Source organism: Podarcis cretensis, assembly GCF_951804945.1.
Source record: "Podarcis cretensis genome assembly, chromosome: 12".
Classification (NCBI taxonomy): domain Eukaryota; kingdom Metazoa; phylum Chordata; class Lepidosauria; order Squamata; family Lacertidae; genus Podarcis; species Podarcis cretensis.
Window position 1 is genome coordinate 45,044,118 of NC_137181.1, and position 6,000 is coordinate 45,050,117.

Sequence of the window (6,000 nt, forward strand, 5' to 3'; positions counted from 1 at the left end):
TTTGTATGGTGGATTATTTGAAATAACGCAAGAAAGACTAGGAAGAGAACTATTAGTTAAGGACAAATAAATGTAATATAAAATTAAGAAATGCAGAATAAGTGATAAAGAACGGAAAATCATCAGAGGTGTTGATGGAAGTCTAAAATATTGTATAAGATGAGAAATTATGTTGTATGACTGTTGGAATTGATATGTTTAAAAAAATCAATAAAAGTGTGTGTGTGTGTGTGTAAAGATTTAAAACACCAAAATACAGAGCATTGGAAATACAAATGTACAAAATCCAGAACATGTCAGTAAATTCAAAAATCAACAACTGGGCAAACACAAAATAAATCACGGCTGATATATTCCACCAGCACCACCCTGCAGTACCGTAGCAGGGGTTGCCAGTGCCCGGGGCCTTGTAGAGGGGTGTGTGGGAAGGAGGGAAATAGACAGAGTACGCATGCACGTTAAACTGCCTAACGGCGTCTAACATCACCCAGGAGCTCGCAACCGCAGAGATAAGAAAAGAAGAGTGGTTCTGTTGCCTGGGGAGGTCACTTCCTGTTTCGCATGGAGAAGCTGTTTTCAATGGAGTCCAGCAATAGAAGCATGCAGCTGCATTGAGGCAGGACCGGATGTTGACATTTTGCACCCCTAACAATTTTGTGTCTGGGGCAACCGCCGCTGTGCCCCCTTATATCACTGCCGCACCAGACAGGTTCCAATTATTTCAATAGCTACACAATAAGTAGAAATTCAGATTCCTCCATCACCGTATCACCATGCTAGAGAAAGTTGCCATTGTTTGCATCCTGTCCTTTGTGAAACGTTTTAAAGCACATGAGCTCTACCAGAAAAGAAAAGGAAAACTAACTTCACATACCACTTTGCCTTCAGTGCTGGTTCTACTGCTGACCTCGGTCATTCGCACTGCAGGCAGGGGAGAATGTGGTCTCTACAATCTCCACCTTCATGAATTGAGATTTTTCAGGCACTTCTTTTGTTCTTTCTGAAGGAGAGAAATGGAAGCTACTATAGGATCCACTTTTAAAAATCATGAAATATGAGAATTGCTACCCAGAAAGAGAATGATGGATGACCCGTCAGGAATGATTAAAAAACAGCAAAAAAGAGGGCATGAGTTAACAGATAAGCTGTCTATGGTTATGATTATGACTATGATATTCATTATCATTATTAAGAGATATAGAGAAGCAGCCATGGCAGAATTTTCAGGAACAAGGAACAAGCAAGAAAATCGCAAGGAAATTATGAGGCTCTCTGTTGTTTAGTCGTTTAGTCGTGTCCGACTCTTCGTGACCCCATGGACCAGAGAACGCCAGGCACTCCTGTCCTCCACTGCCCCCCGCAGCTTGGTCAGACTCATGCTGGTAACCTCGAAAACACTATCCAACCATCTCGTCCTCTGTCGCCCCCTTCTCCTTGTGCCCTCCATCTTTCCCAACATCAGGGTCTTCTCCAGGGAGTCTTCTCTTCTCATGAGGTGGCCAAAGTACTGGAGCCTCAGCTTCACAATCTGTCCTTCCAGTGAGCACTCAGGGCTGATTTCCTTCAGAATGGAGAGGTTTGATCTTCTTGCAGTCCATGGGACTCTCAAGAGTCTCCTCCAGCACCATAATTCAAAAGCATCAATTCTTCGGCGATCAGCCTTCTTTATGGTCCAGCTCTCACTTCCATACATCACTACTGGGAAAACCATAGCTTTAACTATACGGACCTTTGTTGGCAAGGTGATGTCTCTACTTCTCAAGATGCTGTCTAGGCCTGTCATTGCCCTTCTCCCAAGAAGCAGGCGTCTTTTAATTTCGTGGCTGCTGTCACCATCTGCAGTGATCATGGAGCCCAAGAAAGTAAAATCTCTCACTGCCTCCATTTCTTCCCCTTCTATTTGCCAGGAGGTGATGGGACCAGTAGCCATGATCTTCATTTTTTTGATGTTGAGCTTCAGACCATATTTTGCACTCTCATCTTTCACCCTCAATAAAAGGTTCTTTAATTCCTCCTCACTTTCTGCCATCAAGGTTGTGTCATCTGCATATCTGAGGTTGTTGATATTTCTTCCGGCAATCTTAATTCCGGCTAGGGATTCATCCAGCCCAGCCTTTTGCATGATGAATTCTGCATATAAGTTAAATAAGCAGGGAGACAAAATGCAGCCTTGTCGTACTCCTTTCCCAATTTTGAACCAGTCAGTTGTTCCATATCCAGTTCTAACTGTAGCTTCTTGTCCCACATAGAGATTTCTCAGGAGACAAATGAGGTGATCAGGCACTCCCATTTCTTTAAGAACTTGCCATAGTTTGCCATGGTCGACACAGTCAAAGGCTTTTGCATAGTCAATGAAGCAGAAGTAAATGTCTTTCTGGAACTCTCTAGCTTTCTCCATAATCCAGCGCATGTTTGCAATTTGGTCTCTGGTTCCTCTGCCTCTTCTAAATCCAGCTTGCACTTCTGGGAGTTCTCGGTCCACATACTGCTTGAGCCTTCCTTGTAGAATTTTAAGCATAACCTTGCTAGCGTGAGAAATTAGTGCAATTGTGCGATAGTTGGAGCATTCTTTGGCACTGCCCTTCTTTGGGATTGGGATGTAGACTGATCTTCTCCAATCTTCTGGCCACTGCTGAGTTTTCCAAACTTGCTGGCATATTGAGTGTAGCACCTTAACAGCATCATCTTTTAAAATTTTAAATAGTTCAGCTGGAATACCATCACTTCCACTGGCCTTGTTATTTGCAGTGCTTTCTAAGGCCCATTTGACTTCACTCTCCAGGATGTCTGGCTTAAGGTCAGCAACCACACTACCTGGGGTATATGAGACATCCGTTTCTTTCTGGTATAATTCCTCTGTGTATTCTTGCCACCTCTTCTTGATGTCTTCTGCTTCTGTTAGGTCCTTTCCACTTTTGTCCTTTATTACGGAAATCTTTGTACGAAATGTTCCTTTCATATCTCCAATTTTCTTGAACAGATCTCTGGTTCTTCCCATTCTATTGCTTTCCTCTATTTCTTTGCATTGCTTGTTTAAGAAGGTCTTCTTGTCTCTCCTTGCTATTCTTTGGAAATCTGCATTCAGTTTCCTGTATGTTTCACGATCTCCCTTGCATTTTGCTTGCCTTCTCTCCCCCGCTATTTGTAAGGCCTCATTGGACAGCCACTTTGCTTTCTTGCATTTCCTTTTCATTGGGATGGTTTTCGTTGCTGCCTCCTGTATAATGTTACGAGCCTCCATCCATAGTTCTTCAGGCACTCTGTCTACCAAATCTAGATCCTTAAACCTGTTCCTCACTTCCACTGTGTATTCATAAGGGATTTGACTTAGATTGTATCTTACCGGCCCAGTGGTTTTTCCTACTTTCTTCAGTTTAAGCTTGAATTTTGCTATAAGAAGCTGATGATCTGAGCCACAGTCAGCTCCAGGTCTTGTTTTTGCTGACTGTATAGAGCTTCTCCATCTTTGGCTGCAGAGAATATAATCAATCTGATTTCGATGCTGCCCATCTGGTGATGTCCATGTGTAGAGTCGTCTCTTGTGTTGTTGGAAAAGCGTGTTTGTGATGACCAGCTTGTTCTCTTGACAGAACTCTATTAGCCTTTGCCCTGCTTCGTTTTGATCTCCAAGGCCAAACTTGCCAGTTGTTCCTTTTATCTCTTGACTCCCTACTTTAGCATTCCAATCCCCTATAATGAGAAGAACATCCTTCTTTGGTGTCACTTCTATAAGGTGTTGTAAGTCTTCATAGAATTGGTCAATTTCAGTTTCTTCAGCACCAGTAGTTGGTGCATAAACTTGGATTACTGTGATGTTAAAAGGTCTGCCTTGGATTCGTATCGAGATCATTCTATCATTTTTGAGATTGCATCCCAGTACAGCTTTTGCTACTCTTTTGTTGACTATGAGGGCCACTCCATTTCTTTTACGGGTTTCTTGCCCACAGTAGTAGATATGATGGTCATCCGAACTGAATTCACCCATTCCCGTCCATTTTAGTTCACTGATGCCCAGGATGTCAATATTTATTCTTGCCATCTCATTTTTGACCACCTCCAACTTACCCATGTTCATGGTTCTTACATTCCAGGTTCCTATGCAATATTTTTCTTTACAGCATTGGACTTTCCTTTCGCTTCCAGGCATATCCGCAACTGAGCGTCCTTTCGGCTTTGGCCCAGCCGCTTCATCAGCTCTGGATCTACTTGTACTTGCCCTCCGCTCTTCCCCAGTAGCATGTTGGACGCCTTCCGACCTGAGGGGCTCATCTTCCAGCGTCATAACTTTTATATGCCTGTTGTCTTTGTCCATGGAGTTTTCTTGGCAGGGATACTGGAGTGGCTTGCCGGTTCCTCCTCCAGGTGGATCACGTTTGGTCAAAACTCTCCACCATGACCTGTTCATCTTGGGTGCCCTGCTCGGCATAGTTCATAGCTTCTCTGAGTTCTTCAAGCCCCTTCGCCACGGCAAGGCAGTGATCCATGAAGGGGATGAGGCTCTCTAGATGTCATTTTTATTGTGCATCTGACGGCGATTTGTACTAATGATGGTATCAGGGCAGTTAGACATGATCCCACATAGGCATAGAAAAGTTCCAGAGATAATTAAAATGTTTATAGTAATAAAAATAATTTCTGTGTGAGTAATTTTACTTCTGGAACTTTTCTATTCTTAATGTGTCATATCTATCTGTCTATCTATCTATCTATCTATCTATCTAATCTATCTATGTTGTTGTTGTTGTTTAGTCGTTTAGTTGTGTCCAACTCTTCATGACCCCATGGACCAGAGCACGCCAGGCACTCCTGTCTTCCACTGCCTCCTGCAGTTTGGTCAAACTCATGCTGGTAGCTTCGAGAACACTATCCAACCATCTCGTCCTCTGTCGTCCCCTTCTCCTTCTCCCCCTCCATCTTTCCCAGCACCAGGGTCTTTTCCAGGGAGTCTTCTCTTCTCATGAGGTGGCCAAAGTATTGGAGCCTCAGCTTCAGGATCTGTCCTTCCAGTGAGCACTCAGGGCTGATTTCCTGAAGAATGGAGAGGTTTGATCTTCTTGCAGTCCATGGGACTCTCAAGAGTCTCCTCCAGCACCATAATTCAAAAGCATCAATCCTTCGGAAATCAGCCTTCTTGATGGTCCAGCTCTCACTTCCATACATCACTACTGGGAAAACCATAGCTTTTACTATACGGATCTTTGTTGGCAAGGTGATGTCTCTGCTTTTTAAGATGCTGTCTAGGTTTTATATGTGTGTATGTGTATGTATAGATGTATATATAGATATATAAAGCAAATAACCTGAAACAAGCACAAATGAGCTACAGTTATATTATTGATTTCTAAAAATGGTCCTATAAATGCTCAGTGTTTTTCTCTTTTTCCTTTCATAATATAGTCATGCATCTTCTTTCTCTCTCCTTTTTCTTTTAATCTTGCCACCCGGTATTGAGCTGCTCACAATGACTTCTAGATTTCCCCCCACTCAGTTGTGAGCGGCATATTGAGAACCTGTCAATTTGTATGAATATTTTCCCAAATTATCCTTTCCATTTCCACACACTTGCCTGTATTGATTTTTTCTTTTTTTTTTTTTGGTCCGCTATTATGTTACACAGTTGCCTACTTATTTGGAAGCTTTTTTGACTGACCACTTCTTTTCTGTTCTGTAACTTTTTTTCCAAAAAAGACAGAGAGCTAAAAGAGTGTTCAGTTGGCTTTCATTGCACCATTGCTTTTGTATGACTTTATTATATGCTTTCCCAATCTTTTATTTCCCCCCCTCCAAGGACCCTGCTGAGAAATTGGATCTCCATGGGAACACCCCTACCTGCGGTGAAGACTACCTCAGACATCACAGAGCAGCAAAGAGAGCAACGAAGCCCGTATAGTATAACAGATTGCCTAAATTGCCCCAGTCTTATTATTCACTCTTTTCTCTCTCTCCATAATTTCTTCCTGTACCACTTTGGATCCTGTTCAACTATCACTCCTAGCACAC